General features: G+C 41.5%; 1 protein-coding gene across 3 annotated transcripts in view; it reads left to right on the top strand.

Annotated features, from left to right (window-relative positions):
• PHACTR3 (phosphatase and actin regulator 3) overlaps nucleotides 1-25,288 on the top strand; it is a 274,576-nt gene that overhangs the window by 57,670 nt on the left and 191,618 nt on the right. The window contains exon 1 of one of the 3 annotated variants that reach the window (XM_050745556.1): nucleotides 8,375-8,434. The exons of the other annotated variants lie outside the window; for them this stretch is intronic. The gene's annotated coding sequence lies outside the window, so the exon portion shown is untranslated. Of the gene's footprint in view, nucleotides 1-8,374; nucleotides 8,435-25,288 lie in introns of those variants that run through there. 3 annotated transcript variants of the gene reach the window in all.

Genomic DNA, 25,288 nt, shown 5'->3' with positions numbered 1-25,288 from the left:
TTGCAGTGAAGACTCAATGAGAAAATGCAGGTAAACACTTCATGTGGTGCCCACCACAGAGTAACAGGTTAGGAGTGTTGGCCGTGAATGGTGATGGTCATCTAATCACAGCCGCTGGGACAAGGAGGAGCAAGCCCTCACCCTGGCTGGCCGCTGCTTTGTGGATGAAGGGCCTGTGGTTGTTTTCACACCGCAGCAACAGAATTGAGCATTTTCCCAGAAAATGTTCCCAGTCTAAACTGTTTACTCTCTGGCCCTTCATAGAAAACAAAAATCGCTGCTCCCTGCCCTCAAGGCAGCCTCTTGTGCTTTTATCTTCTCGGGTCTCCTGTCAGAGGCCTCATTATAGGTGAGCGCCGTCCAGCAGAACGTCCTGTGATGATGGAAATGTTCTAGGTCTGTGCCATGCTGCCCGGGATTGCGCCGCTGGCTGCAAATGGTTGCTGAACACTCGAGATGTGGCTCCTGCAACCTCAGAATGGAATTTTAAAATTTTACTTAGCTGTAATTGATTTAAATTTAAATAGCCACCTGTGGCTAATGGTGACCATATCGGGCAGTGCAGTGACACCACACCAGCTCAGAGTAGAGAACCAGTCAACCCCATTCTAGAATCCTTTCAGAGTGCCGGGTGGAGGGCGCTGGCTTTGGCTGAAATAAAAGGAAGGGAGAAGACTGCTCCTTGCATTTTCTTTTTCTATTCTTTTCTTTTCTTTTTTTTTTGAAACAGAGTTTCACTCTTGTTGCCCAGGCTGGAATGCAATGGCACGATCTCAGCTCACTGCAACCTCTGCCTCCCAGGTACAAGCGATTCTTCTGTCTCAGCCTCCCAAGCAGTTGGGATTACAGGCATGTGCCACCATGACCGACTAATTTTTTGTTTTTAGTAGAGACGGGGTTTCTCCACGTTAATCAGACTGGTCGCAAACTCCTGACCTCAGGTGATCCATCTGCCTCAGCCTCCCAAAGTGCTGGGATTACAGGCATGTGCCATCGCGCCTGGCCTGCTCCTTGCTCTTTATTATGTTTTTGCTGATTCAAAGCATCTGTAAATATAAAAATTGAACTTACTCTTTTATGTGAACTATTTGGTAAACATATACAAGCGTGAAGAAAAAAGTTAAGATGCCTTAATCCCATGCTGTAGAGAGAAAGGATTTTGAGCAGTACATTTGCTGTCACTTTCAAATATTTGTATGGTGCATAGGAGGGGAGTCATAATGTCTGCATGGGGTGTGCCCCCACTTTTCTGCTGGGACAGGGACTACACAGAGCTTCATATTATCCTGATTAACGGCTGCAGGGTGCTCAGTGTGCACTGGCCTCTCTGGGCAGCTCACTGGGCTGCACGCAATTGGGGACTGTTTTAAGCTGCTCAGTGATGAGTGTCCTTGCTGTGAAGTATTTCTGTATTTTTCATGTTTGTCCAGAGTGGCCATGAGGTCCTCCTAAGAGACTTTGATCAATGTATGTTTCTACAGAAAATGTTAGAAGCTGCTGCTCCTTCACGTTAGCTAATGCTGGATCTTGTCCATCTTTCTTCCTTGTGCCAATCTGCTGGTGAAAAATTACTTGTCTATATTTTCATCACTTTTATTTATTTTTAAAAAGACATGTTCTGAGAAGTCACTGCTTGGAAATATCTCTGGTCATTTCTCTTGCTTCTTTTAGTTTCTGGGTGTGGCCAGTGGTCATAAGCCAGTTCTTGAGTCTTTGGACAGTTTAGCAGGGGCATGGATCAGGTCTGCAGATAGCAGACTTTGATAGCACTTTGATTTATTGAGGGCCTACTGTGAGCTTAGCAGGTTTTAGCTCATTCAATATTCATAACCACCTGAGGAGCCAGGTGCTATTATCCCCATTTTACAGGTGAAGAAACTTAGAACTCTCTCAAGTCCTGGTGGGTGAGGGACATAGTCTGGATTTGAACAGAGCATGTTGCCACCTGAGCTCACACTCCTGGTCAGCCCACCATGGGAGGCATGGGGAGGGGAGGGTGCGGGAGATGGCCAGGAAGACCTGGTCTGGAATTGGGCTCTGCTTATTGGCTGTGAGGCTCTGGACAAAGTTATGTGACATTTCAGGGCTTAAGTTTCCTCAGCTCTCAAATGGATATCAGGATATTTAGTTTGCAAGGTTGTTGTAAAGAGAAATGGAGATGTGTATGAAGGCCCTGGCACAATTCAGATACTTCACCGATGCTTGATAAATGATGGCTGTTTTCTGTACTATTAGCAATGATTATTAATACAGTGATGAAAAATACAGAGCAAAGATGATAAACAGAAAGTGTCTAGAAGATAGTTGCTACATGAGAGTTCGCTATTATTTATTCTGTTAATATGTTACAGTGTAGGTATTTCTACATTCAGTAACATCATAAGCAAAGAAGATTTTGCTTGCTAAGGGCCCTGTTGAAAGCCCTTGATGGGTGCAGGCTGTTATCTCACCAACACAGTCTCTGATCCAAGGTGACCAGGAGAATTTTAGAATGATCTAGGCAAGGAAATTGCCATGCTTCCAAAGCAACCCACTCCTCAGGCTCCCCGTGGGGCTGTCTGCCCCAGCTTGCCACACCTCTGCAGGTGTCTGGCTTTGTTTCCTGTACGGGGTCTGAAGGTGAGCAGCACCTTTGTTTCCTGTATGGGGTCTGTTCTATGTTCAGAAGCAGGACTCAGGGCTGCTGGAGCTGGAGCCTCTGAATCCTTGGGGTTCTCCCACAGCTCCTGACCAGCTCTGCTAGAACCATGTCTCTGGCAGATGCCTTTTCCCTGTTGCCCTGTGGTCTGGCCCTTCTGCTGTAGGTTAAAGACATCATGATGTGGGTGGGTGGCCTGGTCTGTAAGTGTGTCCTCTAGTGACCTGTGTTTTAAATCTAGCCATGCTTACTGTTTGTCCTTTCTTGGGATTACATAGTTGGCCAGGCCAAAACATCTTAGCTCACGTGAATTCCAAGTTCACTGCTGGTAAAAATGCCACACATTAAATGCTCCATAGAAATTAATGTCTATAATGGATGCATTTCTCCTGGGAATTCACTCCTTAAAAAGGATGACCCTGTCATTGATTCCTGTCCCTATGCTCAACCCAAACATTGCCCAACGTGAACAAATTTGAAGTGATCCTTAATCAACCAACGTACTAGAATAAAGAAAGAAAACATTTATAAAAAATACCAACAAACAACGGGGAGGGAGGAGTCATTCCTTTGGCAAAACTTTATTCCCTATTGTGGTTGATGTGGGTGCATTCTTTTTGCTTGTTGAGAAGTTGCTAGAAGACAGGGTCAGTGGTGGTTCTATGAGGGCGGCTACCATTTTTCTTGGGGGACTGCTGTTATCTGCCAAGCACATAGTTCTTTACATACTTTATCTTCCTGAAGCCTCATGAGAGCTCTAAGAGGTTCCCAGTATTATTATCCCCATTTTGAGCATGAGGAAACTAAGGCCCAGAGAAGTGTGGGAACAGAAAACTACATGGCCAGGGTCTGAATCCAGGCTGCTTTGCTTCTGGCCCCAAGGTCTTAGCCCCAGTGCATCCACTGGGGCTATTAAATGCTGCCTGGGTTCCTTGACACCTGCACCACTACCCCTCCTCCTACCAACCAGGTGGGGTTCGCTGGTATAAGCTGTCTTAGCATGTTGAAAGTGCTTTCGTAGTACTCAGAAACACTGTCATTTAATTGCTACTTAAGTTCTTAGTAGTTGTAGCTATGTTAGGTGGGGCAAGCCATAGCCTTGGGAGGACAGGGACAGTATCCAGTTTGTTCTCCATCCCTTGTCTATGCCTTATACACAGTAGGGTCTCAATAAGTGTTGGGTGGATGGATGGGTGGATGGGTGGATGAATGGATGATGGATGATGGCTAGGTAGATATATGAGTGGATAGGTGGGTAGGTGGGTGGATGGATGAATGGATGGATGGATGGAGATTGATAGATGGATAGGTGGATGGATTGGAGAATGAGTGGATGGGTGGGTGAATGGATTGATGAATGATGGCTAGGTAGCTGTACCAGTGGATAGGTGGGTGGATGGATGGGTAGGTAAATGGACAGATGGATAAATGGAGATGGATAGATGGATGGATGGATGGATAGATGGATGGATGGGTTGATGATGGCTAGGTAGATATATGAGTGGGTGGGTGGATGGATGGATGAGTGGGTAGAAGTCCAGGCAGCTGGAAAGACAGTGGTGTAAGGACAGGTAGCTGGAAGGACAGTCATCTGAAGAGGAAACAAAGACATAGTATTTGAGGGGGGAATTACTTGCACACCCCCCAATTTGCTGACATTAGCTCCTGGAGAAAGGAACACCTGCAGGATGAGCTTTACACACCTGTCTGTTCTTTTCTCTTGGCCAAGAGGACCTCACCACAGTGGTCTGGTTACAGTCAGGGGAAGGCTCTACTGACCACACAAAGTTCCAAGAGGGAACAAGCATGGTGTGACCTCCAGCCAATTTGACTCTCTTATCTTCTCCCCACCTTCCTATCTCGGGCCTCTTCTGGGCTGGCCAATTGAAAGAGGATATTCATTAAGCTGACTTTGAGGAGTCTTGGGAGGCAGGCACAAAGAGTGTTGGCGTTGAGTCCCAGTTCTATAGCTTACTAGCTGTGTGGCTTTGTGCAAGTTAATCCCTCTCTCTGAGCCTCAGTTCCCAACCTGATGCCAACCTTGGGTACTGCTGAGGGAGGGGAGGAGAAGGGGGATGCACATGCATGGAAGGCAGTAGCAGGTGTTAATTCCCCTTATCTGACTTTCTATTTTGCTATCTTCATTTCCTTTCTCTTAGACTCGTGGAAGAAATGGACGGTGCTGGGATATAAATTTTTGAAACCTCTTCTCTTTCCTCCTCCATATTCTCCATGATAATGCAGGAAAAAAACCTTGCAAACCTGGCCATGATGCCCCTAGGCCAACAGAGGCTTTCCTAGTTCCAATTCTGGCATTGTGAGAGAGAGCTCTATGGAATAGTGAAAAACAGGTACTCTTCATCCTGTGCCTGCTGGGGCTGAGGCTGTGGGGTGTGCAACAGGACAGTAGAACATAGCAGATGGGTTGATGAGCTGTGATCTGGATTCAGACCTACTTGTCTCAGACCCTGGGTCAGGCCCTCAGCAGTTGAGCAATCTTGGGAAAGATTCTTGACCTTGGATGGTTGATAGGATCAAGTACAGTCAGTGTAGAAATGCTTAGCACATCACGTGGACTCAGGACATGTCAACTATCCCTGCGTTGGCTATAATTACTATCCTACTGTCAAGGAACTTTCTCTCTAGTTGGGCTAGGTCATGTGCACAGAAGGGTTGGAGGACAAGATAGTGAAGAAAGATTTCCCCAAACAACCTGGTTGGATGTAAGCTGGATAGAGCAAGGCTGGAGAGTGCAGATGCCCCTGGGGCCAGGCGGTCTTCAACCAGTCTTGGTGAGAAATAGCAGCTCAACTCAACTTGGGTGCAGAGACACTGGGGAGGAGTGGGGACTGTAGCAACCTAAAGTGCTCCTGCCCTACCTGCAGAGGATGATGCTGCACATCCCTGCTCATTGTGATGACATGAGAATGTGAGTGACTGTCAGCTCTTTGGTTTTCAAGAGAATTTGGAAGTCTAGGTTTCCATGCATCAGACCAGTAGTAGAGAAGCAATCATGGGGAGAACCTAAGTCTTGTTTCTAGAGAGATCAGAGTGTTGTAAATTTTACCTTGCATCTCAGAGAAGGGCAGTGCTATTTTAGATTAGGGAGGCTGCAAATGTGATGAACTCCAAGAACACTGACAAATACCATTATCATCACAAAAAGATCTTAAATGTGTTTTTGAAAATCAAGCATTTGGCTTCTAAATTATAAAAATGGACCAAAAATGAAGCAGCAGAGTAGGACTTATAACCAAGTTTATGCCATTATTGTAACAGATTTATTTTACTGTGTTTCTCTCTCTCTCTATGCACATCGATATAAATATAGATACATAGATATATGGGGAGAAGATATAGATAGAGATAATATATGCATATATATATGTGTCTGGGTTCTCCAGAGGAACACCATCAATAGGATATAGAGATTTACCTATGGCCTATCTATTCATCAGTTTATTTACCTGTCTACCAGTCCATCCATCCATTCATCCATCCTTCTCTGTTCATCTGTCCGTCATTATCTTATCGATCATCTATCCATTCATCCATCCATGTATGTATTTATGTATGTATATATGTCTCTCTATCATTTTCATCCATTCATCCATTGTCTGTCTATCTGTCTATCTATCTAGATGTATTAGAAGGAATTGGCCTGTGTGTTGTGGAGTCTGAGAAGTCCCAGCAGTCAGCAAGCTGAAGACCTGGGAGAGCCAATGGTGTAGTTACAGTGCGAGTTTGAAGGCCTGAGAAACAGGAGAGCTAATGGTGTAAATTTCAGTCTGAGTCTGCAGAAGATTGATGATTCAGCTCGAAGACAGATAGAATTCTTCCTTATTCTGTCTTCCTGCTCTATTCAGTCCCTCAATGGATTGGATGAGGCCCACTCACGCTAGGGAAGGCCATCTGCTTTACCCAGCCTATTGATTCAAATGTCAGTCTCATCCAGAAACTCCCTCATGGGCACCCAAAATAATGTTTCACCAAATGTGTGGGCACCCTGAGGCCCAGTCAAGTTGACACATTAAATGAACCATCCCATGCATATCTATAGATGTGTGTGTATATATACATTTGTGTATGTAGAATATATAATTATCCTGTTAAGGATGTCTCACAGCCTTGAGGCACAGATTAATTGTGACCTGGTGGTTTCCAGTGGTTCTGTATATACAAATAAATTATGCAGCAATGATGCCCTAGTCTCATTTTATTAATTGCTCTTCTGTTAGTCTGTTTAAAGTCAATTAAACCTCCCAAGGCCCCTCACGAAGGAACCTCTCATGGAAATCAGTCTCTGTCACTTAGGAATTCTGAGTGGATGACGCATGGCTGTCCCAGCTCCTGGGTAGGGTGCAGACAACATCTGTGTTGGAACTCCTGGGTCTGTGGGTGATTGTTGTCTTGAATTTGGCAGTGGCATGGCCTGCGGAGGTCTGGATGTAGAGAAGGCAGCCTTTCTGCAGAGCGTTAGAATTTGGAAAGAAGTGGTCAGGATTAGAGAGGAAAAAAAAGAATTAGACACAGACAAGCATGCTGCCCCAGCTTACTCTCCCTCTAGTTTCCTGGACTTTTAGGGGATTCGGTGGATAATTAGTTATCTACTTGCTTGGTTGATATCTCTTCACTTTTATTTATTTTAGGCTTTTTTTCTGATTAGAACAGAATTATATTTATTATTGAAAATTCAGAATACATAGAAGATTATTAAGAACAACAAAAGTAGTCACAAACTCCCCTGACCCCCACCCCAGAGATAACGCCTGTGGCTACTTTTGTATGTGTTCCTCCAGCACTTTTCCTATAGAAACATTTTTACCATATAAGGATCGTTCAGTGGACATCCTTTATTAAATTAATACATCAGGAGCTTTTCTCCACACTGCTTAGGATACTTGGGACCCAATGCTCCAGAATAGGAATTTGTCACTGTTTATTTTCCCATTCTGCTTTCATTGGAAACTGAGTCTGGGTTGAGGCTTTTGTTTGCTTCTTTCTTGCTATAGTAATTGGGACGAACTTAAGGCTGCCTGTCTTTTTGTGTACATCTCTGATTATTTCTTTAGGCTAAATTCCTAGAAACAGAAACCCAGGGCAGAAGGAATGAAGGTTGGAAACCCTTGGTGCATGATAGCAACTTGCTGTCCTGCCAATATTGGGGTGTTTGCTTTCAGAAAGAGCTCTCTGGTTGAATCAAATGGTTTTAAGAATTTAATTCTTCTTCTTTGTGTTTTTTTGTTTGTGTGTGTTTTGTTGTTGTTGTTGTTGTTTTTGAGACAGTCTCGCTCTATTGCCCAGGCTGGAGTGCAGTGGCACCATCTCGGTTCACTGCAAGCTCCACTTCCCAGGTGGACGCCATTCTCCTGCCTCAGCTTCATGCCATTCTCCTGCCTCAGCTTCCCAAGTAGCTGGGACTACAGGTGCCCGCCGCCATGCTCTGCTAATTTTTTTGTATTTTTAGTAGAGACGGGGTTTCACTGTGTTAGGGTGGTCTCGATCTCCTGACCTCGTGATCTGCCCGCCTAGGCCTCCCAAAGTGCTGGCGTTACAGGCGTGAGCCACTGTGCCCAGACTGATTCTTCTTTTAAAAGTTGGGGATCATACAAAACATTAGCCGGGTGTGGTGGCGGCGCCTGTAGTCCCAGCTACTAGGGAGGCTGACGCGGGAGAATGGCGGGAACCCGGGAGGCGGAGCTTGCAGTGAGCCGAGATCGCGCCACTGCACTCCAGCCTGGGCGACAGAGCGAGACTCCGTCTCAAAAAAAAAAAAAAGTTGGGGATCAGAGTAAGGTAAGAAGGTACCCTGCACAGCATCACTGCACACAGCACACATTAAATGAGTGCTATTCCACTTCTTCACTTGTAGTATTTTTTTTTCCCATTTGTGGGAACTACATTTGTGCCTGATTTCCTTGTTGCTTTAAATTAGCCTTAAGGAAGTAGTGTTGGGGGAATTCAACACACACAGAGCGCTTGGTCTTTATTGTGATTTTGAGCAGCTTGTTTTCATGTGAGCACCCCAACTTTGCCTTTTGCTAAATTTTGCAACAAGTTTTGAGTAATTCTGCACAAAACGGTGCCCTTGCTCCAGGAGGAGAACAGACATTTGCTCGCTCTTCACAGGATAATTAGACTCTAAAATTAGAAGGCAAACACTGCATGTGAAAATGCATCTGAATAAAATCCCAGCGGGAGAATTAATCCTTCTTGGCAGTGCAGGGGAACTTGGGTGCACGCCTGATGGAGCGGCGAGAAGCTGAGAGGGAGTGAGGCAGCCTCTCCGCGGAGTTTTCAGGGCAAATGCACGGGTGCTGGTGACGCAGTCTCTTTACTTGTCTAAAAGTATTGGATTCTAAGTGAAAAGGGAGGTGGGGATAGAAAGCCTTCTGCCACGCCTCCCATGGTCACAGTTTGGATATCCTGTGAAAATAGCACGTAGGCAGGTATACGGTCCTGCTTGGCGTTGTTTGGTGAATTTGTTAGAGAACATGCCTGGCTGTGTTTGAGGAAGGAGGTGGAGCACAGGGTTCAGGGCTTAAGCGGCGTCTTCTCAAGGGCGGCAGCAGACCTGGAAAGTTCCAGAGCAACTCCTGCCTGCATCCATCCGTCTTGCCAATCCACACGGAGCAGCCGCTAAAGGTTATGGATGCAATGGAGGGCTTCTGGTATAGTAGGGAGGAAAAGGCTCCATTATGAAGTCAAAGGCCATTGCATGCCTGCAGTGTGCAACACAGAGCTAGAGGTTGCAGCACCCTGATGCCCAGAAGCCTCCCTCACAGAGCTATGGCGATGGAGAAGGCAGCCGCAAATCAAGTCATCACCAGCAAGGTTATAGTAAAAAGGGAGTGATGTTTGCTGTATATCTAGGGAAACGTGTGTGTGTGTATTTCATTTCGAAGTGAAAAACAGTTTTGAATTAACTTCTATTTGTTGTGATATAAGCAGCAGATATAAAAAGATATAAAAGGAAATAAACAGTGACTGTGGCATTGGTTGTTCAGTTTCAACACTATCTTCCGTTTCCCTAGTCCTTGTCCTCCCTTATTCCCCTCCCCCACCACTGAATTGTAAACTCCAACAGAGGGCGGGAACTGAGTTTGTTTTTGCTCCCAGCTGGAACTCTAGGGTCTAGCGCTGGCCTGGTGCTTAGCAGCCTGTAGCAAGTATGCGTTGAACGGGCAAATGTACACTTTGGTGGTATGAGACAAGCTGGTGGTCCTCTGCTGCCTGTGGCCAGAGCACTTTCAGCATACGGGGCCAGGATACATTTGCCCTGGTGTCCCCACACTGCTCCAGGCTCAGGCTGCACCTCCTGGGGGCCCTCCCTGCACCAACCTAGCGGTTCTCTGTCACTGCTCCTGCACCCTGCACCTTCCCTTTGTGTCACATCCCTACCTCATCACTACTCATTTGTTGGCCAGTGTTTTTAGAAGATCTCTTTTTTTTTTTTAAATTTCAGTTTTTATTTTAGGTTCTGGGGGTACATGTGCAGGTTTGTTACCAGGGCACATTGCCTGATGCTGAGGCTGGGGCTTCTGTTGATTCTGTCAACCAGATAGTAAACATAGGGCCTGATAGCACGTTTTTCAGCCCTCGTCCCCCTCCTTCCCTCCCTCCCTTTCTCTTTCGGAGTCCCCTGTGTCTGTCGTTCTGTATGTTTGTGTGTACTCAAGATTTAGCTCCCACTCATGAGTGAGAATAGGCAGTATTTGGTTTTCTATTTCTGCGTTAATTCGCTCAGGATAGTGGCCTCTAGCTGCATCCATGTTGCTGCAAAGGATATGATTTTGTTCTTTTTTATGTTAGCAGATCTTTTTTTTTTAACCCACTGTCCGATTCTCCATGCATGATGAGTCCCCCAAAGGCAGGGCTGGGTTAACCTCCCTGGGCCCAGAGAACAGGTGCTCAGTATTTTTAGAATGAACAAAAGTTCTCTTGTGGAATCATGAGGGAGGTGGAGGGAGGAAGGAAGGAGGGAAGACCTCTGCCCTGGCTCTTTCTCCTGCCTGAAACAGCCTCCTTCAGATCCCAGCCTGCGGCGCCTTTCTCATCACGTGTGTGTCCGCCCCACACCGCCCTCCCTGGCCTCGGAGGCTAAAGCGCTGGCCCCTGCCAGCCTGGACCTCTCCTAGTCCTGCTTGATTTGATTCTGAGCGTGCTTATCACCATCTGGACATATGTTATTTATGCACAATTAAATGTTGCTTATATTACACTTAAAACATAAATTTATATAATGATATACATGTACATATGTGTGTGTGTGGTGTGTGTGTGCATATCCCTGTCGACACCACCAGAATATGTTTTAATGAAACCGTCATGTTTTAATGAAAACAGAAAGCTTTCTGTTTCATGTCGTGACACTGGAATGAAAACAGTCTCTCCCAGCATCTAGCTCAGTGCCTGGCACATCATGAAAGCTTAATAAATATGGCTAGAATTAATGAATGAGTTTCTTTCCCCTTCCCTGTCCTGTATTTTTAATGAGGCTGTTGAGCCTAGGGCCCTGCCCTCTGCTGGTCACTTATCCTCACGCAGCCCCACTCAGGAGGTCCCTGGCCCGGTTCTGCCTGGAGTGTTGGCAGGTGGCAAGGGTTGTAAGCTCCTGCCCAGTCCCATGGTCAGTTCTAGGATCTTACCCCCAGCCCCTGCTATTCTGAGGGGACCAGTCAGTCGTCCAGCCTCCAGCCAGTCCCTGGGGATGTCCGAGGGAGGAAGTAAGTCTCAAGTCCCGCGAGGTGGGCGGCTCCTGTCATCCACAGCCGCTGCTTATTAGTGGGAGCCCTGGGTAAATGTCCTGCCAGAGCTGGGCTCACTCCGGCCTCCTGTGTGTACCTGGGGGCAAGGTTTAGCTATTCAGCAGGGGCTGTTTTAAAAAATTGGGTTGGTTCTGGATATGATAATACATTTTTTTAAAAGACCACTAAGAAAACTACATTTTCTTAAAATGACCTGTGGTGACTTTTACAATAGGAGCAAGTTAAATTTTCTTTCTCCACTGAGTTGTCATTGTTGCCTTTTTTTAAAAAAATCAGTTTTTCCCCATCAAAAGAAAGTACCTTACCATGTGATCTACTGAAATATAAGAGTTACATCGAACGATGTGAAAATGAAGCTTGTTTTGTCAGTCCTTCCTGCTGACTTTCTCAATCTGGGCCCAATGTGCCTGGGAGGCACAGCCGGAGCCCAGGGAGTGAATCCGATTGTTCAGTAGACGCAATTCCCCAGGGCAGGCCCTGCAACTACCAGTCCAGGCCTGGAGGGGAGCATGCATCCCCTGGGAACATGACTTGGAGCTGGAATCTGACCAGGCATAGGAGTTAATTGGGCGTGAGGAGGGGAGGGTGCTGGGAAGAACATTCTAGGGAAACCAGACAGCATGCATGTGTGCACACATGTTCTATGGCAGAAAAATGTGTGAGTGTTTGGGGAGGTATGAGTGACTCTGAAAGGGTTTTTCCTTGTGGAGCACAAAGAAGCCTGTGTTATGGGAGGAAGCCCAGGGTGGGACCAGGCAGGGCTCATTAAAGAGATTTTTGTCTTTAAATGAAGAGCACCAGGAAAGCCTCTGAGGATTTTAAGCATGGTGGTTGGAGTCGGGCAGATCAGCTTGGCAAAGATTTGATGACTAGGGTATTAGTGTGTTCTGAGGCTGCTAATAAAGACATATCCAAGACTGGGTAATTTGTAAAGGAGAGAAGTTTAATGGACTCACAGTTCCATATGGCTGGGGAGGCCTCACAATCATGGTGGAAGGCAAAGGAGAAGCAAAGGCATGTCTTACATGGCAGCAGGCAAGAGAGAGCTTGTGCAGGGGAACTCCCGTTTATAAAACCATCGAATATCGTGAGACTTACTACCATGAAAACAGGCTGGGGGAAACCACCCCATGATTCAATCATCTCCATCTGGCCCCACCCTTGACACGTGGAGATTATTACAATTCAAGGTGAGATTTGGGTGGGGACACAGCCAAACCATATCAACTAGCATGGAGAGGCCAGTGTGGAGTTGAGGGTACCAGGTGGGAGGCCCCCTGAGGTTGAGAAGGATGGGGCAGGGCATCAGGTGGCAGCCAGGCCCTTAGGGGTCCATTGGCAGGACTGAGCAGCAGGGTGATGGAGTGACATGCAGGTGGGGATACAGTCTTCTTCATTCTTATTCACATCTTTTCTGTTGATCCCTTTCCATCTCTTTCCCCACTAGTTTCCTGTGTTCTTTTGGTCCACAAGCTCCACACCTCCTGAAAGAAATGAATGCCGTTATTATCACATGCAGCCACACACACACCCTGTAGAAACTCATCTCCCACAACGCCCAACTCTGTAACCTGGTTGCCTAAATCAGAATTAGGGTCCCTGGATTCAGGTCTCAGTCCCACCCCTGATGTGCTTGTGAATCTCAGTGAGGTGCTTGGCCTTTCTTGGCTGTGTTTCCTCATCTGGGAAATGGGAGATTTTGCACTGTTTTATTTTTCTACTTTCTGCCAGCCTTGAAACTTTCCGTAGGACTTTACTTCATCTAGACTATGGGTGTAGGAAAGCATCCTTTTGGTTAATGGATGGCTGTTGTAGGCTAGGTGCCTTCCCTGCAGGAGGTTCCTCATCTTATTAGTGAAGATTCTTTAGTTGCACATGGCTTTAGTTGCCATTGAGAAACCTAACCAGACTGGCTTCACCATCAAAGGTATTTATTGACTAACACCATTTTGTGATTAGTCCAGGGGGAGTATGGCTTCAGGCCCATTGACCACAGGGTCTAATTATATTGTTTACCATTTATTCTCGTCCCTCTCACTGCCTGGTTCTCTGCTGGCCTGCTGTGAGGCCACGTTTCCTTCTCCTCCGTTCCCCCAGGCTCCAGCCATTTTGAGGAAGGAGGAGAGTTTCTCTTTCCTATTAGTGAAGAATACCAAAGCTCTAGGAATCATATCTTAATGGCCTGGAGGTGGTCAGCTTCTTTTAAATCGTATGACCGGATTGGGCAAGGGGTAGGTCCCTTGAGGGAAATCGAGGTGTTGTAACCAGAAAAGGTTGTGATTGCAATTGGGTAGAAAAAAAAAAGTCCATCTCAGAGTCTTCAAAAAAGGTCTTTAAAATCTCCTTGTGATTTCTTAATCAGCAAGAGGGTGGCCGAATCTGTTTATCCCAGAGGCCAGGGATGGAGGGTCAGGGAAGGGTTGACCTTCCTTGGCTGATGATAACATTTGTTTTTTCTTCCCAGTCCAGGCTTGCACTGACCTTGATACTTAAGGCAGGGCCTGTCCTTTCCTCTGCTCAGCAACATCCATCACTGCCATGTCCTTTTGGCACTAATTAAGAGGACACACTTGGATTAGGAAAATGATGGATTGGGTTGATGTGATTCGATGTGAGGTGGAGTGAATGAGTGACAAGCTCGCCCTTAGAGAAACCACCTGGGAGTAGCCACAGGCAGCCTGCGTCCCCCATAGGAGGGGCTGAGACGGCTTTGCAACCACCTCCCCCAGAACACCTGCTAGGAAGAGAGAGACCTGTTGTTCCTGCTTGGGAATGTCTGTGTTTACATGGTGAGACTGGGAGTATAGGCATTGAAGCATCAGTTTCCTTTGCTCCACCTAGATCAGCGTTGTTGATGAATGAGTATGGTAAAGAGTTGGATGATTTCCCCCCAGAGTTTCCATGCTGGGCAATTGTTTATTTACTTGAGCTAATTACTGAAATTTTTTTTCTATGACTTGGCCTAATATAAAAGAAGAGGCTAATGAGAGTTAGATTTTATGGTAAGCATATTGAAAAGCAAATAGCAAATAACCCATCTATGAAATTGTTATAAGAAAAGTTATTATGGTAATGGTTATAGGGCACAACAACTCTATTAAATGCTTGATGCTTATGGAGATTCCAGCCAAGATATGTGTATTTTTCTTAAAAATATTTCTTTAAAGCATGTGTCTTAATTTAATGCTGTCATACACAGGCACATCTATTAATGAAGTAAATTCAACAAAGAGTTAATTATAAGTAGCAGCAACATGTTTTCCTTCTTTAAATATTGTATATATTTCATGTTGTAACTTGGGGGCTAACTTATACTAGGTGGATTTTGTGGTAATATAAAGGACGGTTGTAATTTTATTGAGTATTTACTTTTATTTGGTTTTGAAGAGCTTCTCCATACCTCAGACTATCAAAAAGCATCATTCTGTTAGAGTCACAGAAATTCCAATTAAGAACTCAGATGCCAATACAGACTGATTATTTTGAAGACTTTTTTCAGTTCATGACTCAGTTAATATTCAGTGGTGTATTTTCCATAGTTTAAAAGTATCACTGATAAGCTGGGAGTATGCCTTCCATATAAGATACAAATTGTCCCTAAGCTCTCAATCAATGTTTACTTTACATGTTAAAAATAAGAAACTAAGACCTCATAATGTGGTTATATAGGTTCCTGTTTTTTGCCCTGAAGGTCCAAAGGTAAATTTGGCACATTTGTCAAAATATAGGTGAATAATTTACAGATGTACATCTATTTTATTTTTATAAGTATAGAAATAGATATAAAGGGATGCTGGAAGAATTTCTTTTGGCAAATGAGCAAAAAAATTAAACTATAAAGAATGAAATACTAGATTCTGGGTATAGAATAATATTCACAATGCAATACAAAATGTGCAGTCATTTTTGGTCATATTTTCTAAGACAGGTTTCTTAGAAATCTGTGTTTCTACTATGAAACACATAAAACGAAGAAATATTTATACATCAGCAGAACTATAAATTCAAAAATTCAGAGAAAATTCCAGATGGGTGTGATGTTGATGCTTGCATTTTTCTCTAAAATTAATAAGGTATGTGTGTATATATCTGCATATACCTACGATTCACATAAAAGGTTGCAGATACAAAGATTCTAAATTCATAGTTACGAGAATAAATATATATAGCTGTACCCTGTCTTTTGCATTATATTGATTGTTCTTGTTGGGGGGAGGGAGTTAATTTTAAAAAGCCAAGTGAAATTAAATTTTCCCATCAAAGGAAAGCACTATTGCTTTCAAACATCATCTTATTCAATACAAATTAAAACAACGAACTACTATGTCTACCCGTCAGACTAGCAAAAATCAAAGCATATAACAATGGCAAGTGCTGCCAAAGGATGGAGACCGGCTGACGTTAGTGTAAATGGGTGTGACCACTTTGGAGAGCAATATGACCTATCCCCTTGAGCTGGGGACACTATGTCTCAGCAGTGCTTCTCCAGGCCTTTGCCCTGGAGAAAATCACGTTTGTGAGTGGCAAGAGAATTATCCAGGAATGTTTTCCAACACATTGTTTGATAGCAAAAAAAAAAAAAAAAAAAAAAGAAAAAAAGTGACAGGGGTTGGGGGTGGTAGGACAGACCATTGACAGTGGGATGAGAAGTCATGAACAAGAAGGATCTACATGGAAATTGCCTAGTTGTTGCCTCTGCAGGGTTGGGGGCTGTGATAGAGCTTCTGAGGTGACGGTGGGGGCTTACATTTGATCTATAATGTTTTGTTTTTTCTTGTGTCTTTTAACAAAAAGAAAACCTGATTTAAGCAAGTATGTCAAGATGTTAATCTTTGTTAATCCTGGCTGTTGAATGCATGAATGTTGTGTGTGTGTGTGCGTGTGTTGAAACTGTTAAAAACAAATATCATCTCTGGGCTGAGCATGGTGGTGTGCACCTGTAATCCCAGCACTTTAGGAGGCCAAGGTGGGAGAATGGTTTGAATCCAGGAGTTCGAGGCTGCAGTGAGCTGTGATTGCACCACTGCTCTTCAGCCTGGGTGAGAGTGAGACCTTGTCTAAAATAAAAAACATAAATGAATAAATACATCCTCCCATTGGATTACATTTTCTAAAGTAGCATAACTTTTCATGTCAGAAACTAAAATAAATTAAGTCACTGAATCATGTAGTAAATTATAAACTATTGCCTCTATAGTTGGTTGCCAAAATGGCCTGCCAGTATCTATTAATTAATATAAAATATAAAAGTAGAACATTTAAAAATTAAAGCATCATGTCATATTGCCATTACCAGCTAGCCATGTAAACCTTATGGAAGGAAATCTGGCTATGTTTAGCAAAATTACATAAGTAGTCCCCCTTTGGACCAGTAATCCCACTTCTAGGAATCTATCCCAAAATATCTTGGCAAATGGTAAAATAGCACACAGGCAATGGTATTTGTTTTGTCATTATTCATTATAGCAAAGTGTTGGAAACAATGTACATATCATGAAGAGTGGACTGGCTGGATAAATAATGGTATATCCAGACAAAGGGGTATTGGAAGACAATAAAAGAAATGAGTGTGTTCTCTCTCCTCACATGGAAGTCGTCTCCAGGATATATCACAGTGTCTATTAGTCAGAGTTTTCGAGAGAAACCCAAGCAACAGGATCTCTTTGTAGGTAGTTAGGAAGGTAGGTAGGTAGGTAGATAGATAGAGAAATAGATAGACAGACAGACAGATAGATATGGAGATACATACAGATATAAAAGGAGATTTATTATGAGGAATTGACTCATGTGATTATGAAGGCTGAGAAGTCCTACAATCTGCTGTCTGCAAGATGGAGCCCCAGGAAAACTGATGGTGTAATTCCAGTCTGAGTTTGAAGGCCTGAGAACCAGGGGAACTGGTAATGTAACTTCCAGTCTAAGGGCAGGAGAAGGTCCCTATCCCAGCTCAAGCAAGCAGGCAGGCAGGAAGGGATAAAGGCTGACTTCCTCCTTCATCCACCTTTTTGTTCTTTTCAGGCCCCTATCAGGTCGAATGTTGCCCACTCATATGGGGGAAGGTCATGTGCTTTACTGAGTCCATCAATTCAAATGCTAGTCTCTGAGAGATGTGGTGCCTCACACCTGTAATCCCAGCACTTTGAGGTGGGGGTGCCTAGGAGGGAGGATCACTTGAGGCCAGGAGTTCCAGACTAGCCTGGGCAATATAACAAGACCCCATCTCTGAAAGACAAAAATAAAAAATTAGCTGGGCATGGTGGCACACACCTGTCTGTAGTGCTAGCTACTCAGGAGGCTGAGGCAGGAGGATCCCTTGAGCCCAAAAGTTCAAGGCTGTAGTGAGGTATGATTGCACTTTGTGCCACTGCACTCCAGCCTGGGCAATAGAGTGAGACCTTTTCTCTTAAAATAAAAAATGCTAATCTATCTACTCTATAATTTACATTAGATTCTTTTAAATAATTAGATAATTTCTATCTCTTTATTGACATTATCTGTCATCATACCTTCTCTTTCTTCTTTAAGAATGTACATATTTTCATGGAGATTAGCAGTTTTTAAGATCTGAAAATACTCTCATAGACACATCCACAATCCATAATATGATTTAATCTGGAAACCTGTGGCCAGATTGACACATAAAATTAACATCACAATCATTGAGTGAAAAAATATCTGGATATTTTTATAGAATACTGCCTTTCATGTAAGAAGGAGATATGTTCACATGTGCATTTTCATGTGTGTGTGTACTTAGATTGTTCAAAATAAATGCTGGGAGCAAAAAGCGAGCACTGTAACGGTTGCCTATAGTGGAGGAAGTAACAGGGGATGGCAGATATAGAAGTGAGACTTCCATGAGTGCACTTTGTTATATGATTCTGAATTTTAAAGTGTGTAAATATTTTTACATATTCAAAAAATTAAAAGGGAAAAATAGTCTCATAATTGAAGACAGATGGAAATAATTGAACCTAACTGTATATCAAGTTGGTAGCTTAACCTGAGAAAGTAATTTTTTTTTTGAGATGGAGTCTTGCTCTGGCACCCAGGCTGGAGTGCAGTGGCACCATCTCCACTCACTGCAACCTTTGCCTCCTGGGTTCAAGCGATTCTCCTGTCTCAGCCTTGTGAGTAGCTGGGATTAGAGGTGCCTGCCACCATGCCTGGCTAATTTTTGTATTTTTAATACAGATGGGGTTTCACCATGTTTGTCAGGCTGGTCTCGAGCTCCTGACCCCGTGATCCACCTGCCTCAGCCTCCCAAAGGTGCTAGGATTACAGACATGAGCCACTGCACCCGGCCCTGAGAAAGTCATTTCTTTAAGTAACATTAAAAGCCAGTATTTTAACTGTATATCCGTAGTGGGATGGAATTTAAGGATGCTAGCATATGTAAATAAAAAGAATCATATATTTCATGATTAGTATTATTAGCTGTAATATGGATATTATTATTTTGAAATTATAGGATTAACTTGGAGAAAGCAATTAGGCAATATGTTAATGTTGTTATGAATCAAGATTCTTATTATAAAAGAGATAAGGTATAATATTTTTTAAAGTTACCTGAAATCCTAAAATCTTAAATTTAAATTAGAAATATTAATATTCATGATATTCTTTCCTCTTAAAATATCTATTTCATAACTCTGTCTACTGAAAAAACCTAAAAGCAATGAAAACCCTATAGCAATGAACACTTTCTACACCCAGATTTTGTGTACTAAATACCATTCCCCATTAAAAGGAAGCAGAGTTTCTTGGAGAAATGACTGCTTCCTGGTCTAGGATACTTTATTATGCTAGAAAGCAAATAAGCTATCAAAGGTTAATGGGATTATTGCAAAAGAATTGAATGGTCTTCTGCTGGCAAAGAGGAAATACTTAATACATTTCCAACAAGATAATGATGAGAACTGATTGAAACACATCAGAATTATAAAATCTGTGCCTTCAGATGGTACTTCAAAAAATAATTGGTCACCATTGTGTATTGCTAGAACACCAGCTCTCTATTCTGAAAGTTGCAAAAAAAGGAATAAGAAACAAGCTTTTATTCTGCCTTCCTGTTTTATTTATATTTCAGGGTAACCAAATAGCTGATGATTGAAAGTCTTCTTTATAGAAAAATTTTAATTAATAAATGCAAAAGGAAAGAATGAGAAAATTACCATTTGACAACCCGAATGAAATACCAGGTGTAGGCAATTATTATCAATAGGTGTTAACATCATTAGGTCACTATCAATGGGAAATTTTATAATGGATAAATCAGATCAATATAACCTGAATGTACTGATCTCATTTTACCTCTCTAAAAGAAAGACAACCAGACGTTATATGCCTCCTGATATGCAATTGGAAATATACACTACTTCTTGTAAAGGATTCTTGCCTAAAAAATTAAGCCTGAATGTGACCAAGCTTTTAAATTTTACCACTGGTTTTCAGGAAATATGGGGGCTAAAGGAATGTGTTAACAAATTGACCAACTTCTCAAATGAAATATGAAAAAGTCACATCACTCCAGAAATTTTCCCAGTTTCCTCTTCGAGCCAATTCCTCCTTAGCTCATAGAGACAATTACTTTCCATAGATCTGTCACCATAGATTATCACATAAGTGGAGTCATACAGTTGGCATTTGTGTGCGTGTGTCTGGATTCCTTCATTGAACATAATATTTTAGAAATTCATTCAGAGTGTGTGTGTGTGTGTGTGTGTGTGTGCGCATGCATGTGTTGGTTTCTTTTTTTTTAATTTAGTACTTCATTGCATGAATATCCCATAATTTGCTAGTCTCTCATTGTTGCATATTTGTGTTTTTTCCATTTTCTGGCTGATGTAAATAAAGCTTCTGTGAGGATTCTTGTACAAGTCCTTCTGTGGATCTATGTTTTTATTTTTCTTGTGTAAATTATAAAACTGAAATTGCTGGAACATAGGGTAGGTTTATGTTTAACATTATAAAGAACTTCCATATAGTTGTAAATGGCATGAGTTCTAGTTGCTTCACATCTTTTTCCAAAGTGAGTTTTGGCTTTCATTTAATTTTACCAGTCAGGCTGATATGAAATGGTATCTCATTATGATTTTTTTAAATTTATTTTTTATGTGTAGCTTTATTGAGATACAATTCACATACCATACACTTCACACTTTTGAAATGTAAACTTTAATTGTTTTAAATATCTTTACAGAGTTGTGCAACTATCATCACAATTTGTCATCTTTGACTTTCTAGGAGTTTGTCCATTTCATCTGAGTTACTAATTTATTGGCATACAGTTATTTATGGTATTCCCTTATAATTTATTTCTGTAATATTGGTAGTGTTGGCCCCTTTTACACTCCTGATTTTAGTAATTTGAGTCTTCTCTCTTTTTTCTTTACCAGTCTAGCTAAAGCTTTATAAATTTATTGATATTTCAAAGAACCAACTCTTGATTTTATTGATTTTCTTTGTTGTTTTTCTATTCTCTATTTCATTAATTTCTGCCCTAGCCTTTAATTCCTTCTGAGTGCTTCAGGCTTAGTTTGTTCTTCTTTTTCTACTCTCTTCAGGTGGAGGATTTGGCTTTTATTTTGAGATTTTTCTTTTAAATATAGGAATCTAGAGCTATAAGCTTCTATTTAAGCATTTCTTTAGCTCTGTTTCATAAATTTTGGTTCATCATTTCTTCATTTTCATTCATCTCAAAGTACTTTCTAATCTCCCTTATGATTTATTCTTTGACTCATTGATTACTTAGGGGCATATTGTTTAATTTCCATATGTTTGTGAATTCCCTAAGTTTCTTTCTGTTATTGCTTTCTAATTTCATTCCATTGTGGTCAGAAATTACACTTTTTATTATTTCAATTGTTTTGAATTTATTGTGGTTTGTTTTATGGCTCAGCCTATGATCTGTCCTGGAGAACGTCCCATGCGCATTTGAGAAGAATGTGTATTCTGCTGTTTCTGGCTAAAGTGTTCTGTAGATGTCTGTCATATGGTATATGATATAGTTCATTTATAGTGTTGTTCATCTTTTCTTTTTTCTTCTTAATCTTCTGCCCACTTACTCTATTCGTGAGTGAAAGTGGGATGTTGAAGTCTCCAATTTTTATTATTGAGTTATTTTCCCTTTAGCTCTATCAATATTTGATTCATATATTTTGGGGGTCTTATATTAGATACGTATATATTTATCATTTTTATGCTTCCCTGATGGATTGACTCTTTCATCATTGTTTCATCATCATCTCTCTATATCTCTAGTTTTAGAGTAGCTTTATCTGATATTGGAATAGCCACTCTAGCTTTCATATGATTGCTGTTTGCAGGCTATATCTTTTTCCATTCTTTTACTTCAACCTGTTTGTATCTTTGAATCTAAAATGTGTCTCTTGTAGCTAGCATATAGTTGTATCAGATTTTTATTCAGTCTGACAGTCTCTACCTTTTGTTGGATTGTCTAATCCATTCACATTTATTGCTGTAATGGATATAGTTAGATTTACATCTACCATTTTACCTTTCATTTTCTATATCTCTCATGCCTTTTTTGTTCCTCTATTTTTCCTTTACTGCTTTACTTGACCTTAAATGAGTATTTTTAATGTAACCTTTTAATTTCTTTAATAATTTTTTAAAAATTTATTTTCTTAGTGGTTGCTGTGGGGATTACCATATACATTTTAACTTATCAGAATTCTTCAGATTCATACTAACTTAATTTCAGCTAGATATAGATACATTACTCCTGAATAGCAGGTTTTTTCTTCTGCCTCCTTTTTGTGCTATAATTTTATACATATTACATCTATATGCTACAAACTTTACAATACATTGTTACAATTAATTATTACTTTATATGAATTTATGTCTTTCAAGGAAGCTGAGAGAATAAAGAAGAGCAAGTACTCATTTACAGAGTCTGTTATCTTAACCTTTTAATTTACCATTTCTGGTTCTCTTCATTTGTTCCTGTGGTTTCAAGTTACTGTCTTGTGTCATTTCCTTACTCCGATTCATCGTTGCTCCCATATACTTCCTTTGTGTTGTTATTGTCAAACATTTTACATTTCTGTATATTATAGGCACAATGATAGAAGTGTATTGTGTGTGTGTGTGTGTGTTATTTTATGTAATTGTTTTTTAAATCAGTGAACAGAATAAAGCAGAAGAAACATGCATTCAGGCTGTCTTTTATAATTACATCATTACCTTTACTGGAGCTCCTTGTTTTTTGTGTGTGTACATTTGAATTACTGTTTGGTGTCACTTGATTTCAGCCTCAGAACATTCCTAGCTTTTCTTATACGGCAGATATTTTAGCAATAAATTATATTTTATTAATCTATAAATGTCTTCAATTCACTTTCATTTTTGAAGGTACTTTTGCTGGTTATAACATTCTTGGTTAACAGTTGTTTTATTTTCTCCTTCAGCACCTTGAATATATGTCATCCCACTGCCTTTTGGACTCCATTATTTTTGATAGAAGTCAGCTGTTAATCTTATTGAGGCATCCTTGCAGTGACTAGTCAGTATTCTCTTGCTATTTTCATGATTTTTCTCTTTGTTGTTTTTCAACATTTTGATTTTGATGTGCCTGGGTATGGGTCTCTTTGCATTTATATTATTTAGAATTCGTTGAGTACCTGGGATGTATAGATTAGGGTTTTTCTGACTAAATTTGGTAGGCTTTAGCCATTATTTCCTTGAAAATGTTTTCTGCTTCTTTTTCACTCTTCTCTTGTTCTGGTACTCCCATTATACATACGTTGGTCCACTTAATGGTGTCTACAATTTGCTAAGCATATGTTCATTTTACTTCATTCTTTCCCTCTGCTCTTCAGAGTCAGAGATTGCTGGGAGAAACCTCTCCAGGGCATTGCAGGTCTTTACTGAGGGCAGGATAGATGCCCTACAAAGTCTGAGTAGCAGGGCAGAGGGAGCTCTCTAGTGGGACTAGAAAACAAAGGTAGCTCTCTGTGACCCCTATATCTGCTGGCCAGGCTGTAGCATGGTCAAAGCACTCCAAGGTTCAGAAAGCTAGTACTGCAGATATAAAGTACAAAGAAACCTCTCAGTGCTCAGAGCCTAAGCTGTGGTAAGGGAAAAATCCCTCTGCTCTTGCAAGTCAGAGATTGAGTAATCTCTGACTGCCTTCAAGTTCAATGATTCTTTTTTCTACCAATTCAACAAAGCTACTGTTGATCCCCTCTAGTGAATTTTGAACTTTAATTATTGTAATTTTCTATTCTATAATTTACATTAGATTCTTTTAAATAATTTCTATCTCTTTATTGACATTATCTATTTGCCAACGTACCTTCTCTTTCCTCTTTAACAGTGTACATATTTGTAATATTTTGGACATATTTATAACAGTTACTTTGAACTCTTTGACTGCTAAGTCTGACACCTGGGCCCTTTCACAGGCAGCTTCTTTTGAATGCTTTTTTTTCTTATGTATTGGTTGCACTTTCCTGTGTTTTTATACATACTAGATTTTTTTCAAAGCTGGACTTTTTAGTAGATAATATATTTTAGCAACTCTGGGTACTTGTTTTCTTTTCCTCTGAGTTTGCCATTGTTGTTTGCTTGTTTATGTGTTTTGTCACAGGGATAGGCTATTTTAGTGTTTACTTCTTCCCATAGTGTGGAGCCTTTGGTGTTGCTTTTCTGGTGCTGCAGCCTTGGGAGTGTGCACAGTCACCTTGAGATGATAGTAGTTTTAGCAGGTGTCTCTTTGACTTCTCTTCTCTGCTTCCTCCCCTAATCTCCCTGTTAATCTGTCTGCGTCTGTTGGTATCATCCCAAGCTATTAGGCTCCACTAACTGCCAAATTATTGCTCCATTATTTTTGACAATGTCCAGGGCACATACATTCCTCTACAACCTGATCCAATTAAATTTGAACCCCTTTGCCAAGGTATTTTTTGAGGTTAGTCTTTGGGGTTTGGCCAGGAGGGCTCTTCTTAGTTGTCTTTCTCTGATCCTGTCTGATAAACTATCTGGCCTACAATGTAGCTTGTTGCCATCATGGAACTATCAGCCTTCTATACCTGTTTTCATGCTTGCTTGTTTTTGTTGTTGTTGTTGTTGTTGTTTCTCTGCCTATTACATCATTAAGACCATATAATGAATGTTTTAAATGATAATATCTTTTTCATTATAGCATTTCCATTTGGATGTTTATTACAGTTTCTATGTGGTTCATTTTAAAAACCTCTTCATACATGTTTACCTTTCACACACTATTTTTAAAAACTGCTATCATGGTTATTTCAAAGTTATGTCTGATAATTTCAATAGCTGGGCTATTTTTGAATCTTCCTCTATTGTCTGTTTCCTCTTTTTGATCATGAATCAAATGTTCTTGCTTCTTCAGGCATCATAGTTTATACTACATGTCAGGCATTCTGTGTCAAATAACAGCATATTCTTTTTCTTTCCATTTATGAGAGTTGGAGCACTGAGTCAATCTTACCTGTAGATCAGTTGGGTCTGGGACTTTTTTTTTTTTTGAGACAGTTGAGACAGAGTCTCGCTCTGTCGCCAGGCTGGAGTCCAGTGGTGTGATCACAGCTCACTGCAACCTCTGCCTCCTGGGTTCAAGCAGTTCTCCTGCCTCAGCTTCCCAAGTAGCTGGGATTACAGGCACTCACCACCATGCCCAGCTAATTTTTGTATTTTTAGTAGAGACAGGGTTTCACCATATTGGCCAGGATGGTCTTGATCTCTTGACCTCATGATTTGCCTGCCTCGGCCTCCCAAAGTGCTAGGATTACAGGCATGAGCCACTGCACCTGGCCAGGTCTGGAGCTTTTTGTAGCTTTAGTTTGATTCCATTTATTACCAGCTTCAAGTGCTTAGAGGGAAGGGTCAG

Source organism: Macaca thibetana, chromosome 10 (assembly GCF_024542745.1).
Source record: "Macaca thibetana thibetana isolate TM-01 chromosome 10, ASM2454274v1, whole genome shotgun sequence".
Lineage (NCBI taxonomy): Eukaryota > Metazoa > Chordata > Mammalia > Primates > Cercopithecidae > Macaca > Macaca thibetana.
Note: the sequence above shows the minus strand (reverse complement) of the source record. Positions and strands in the feature narration are given on the sequence as shown.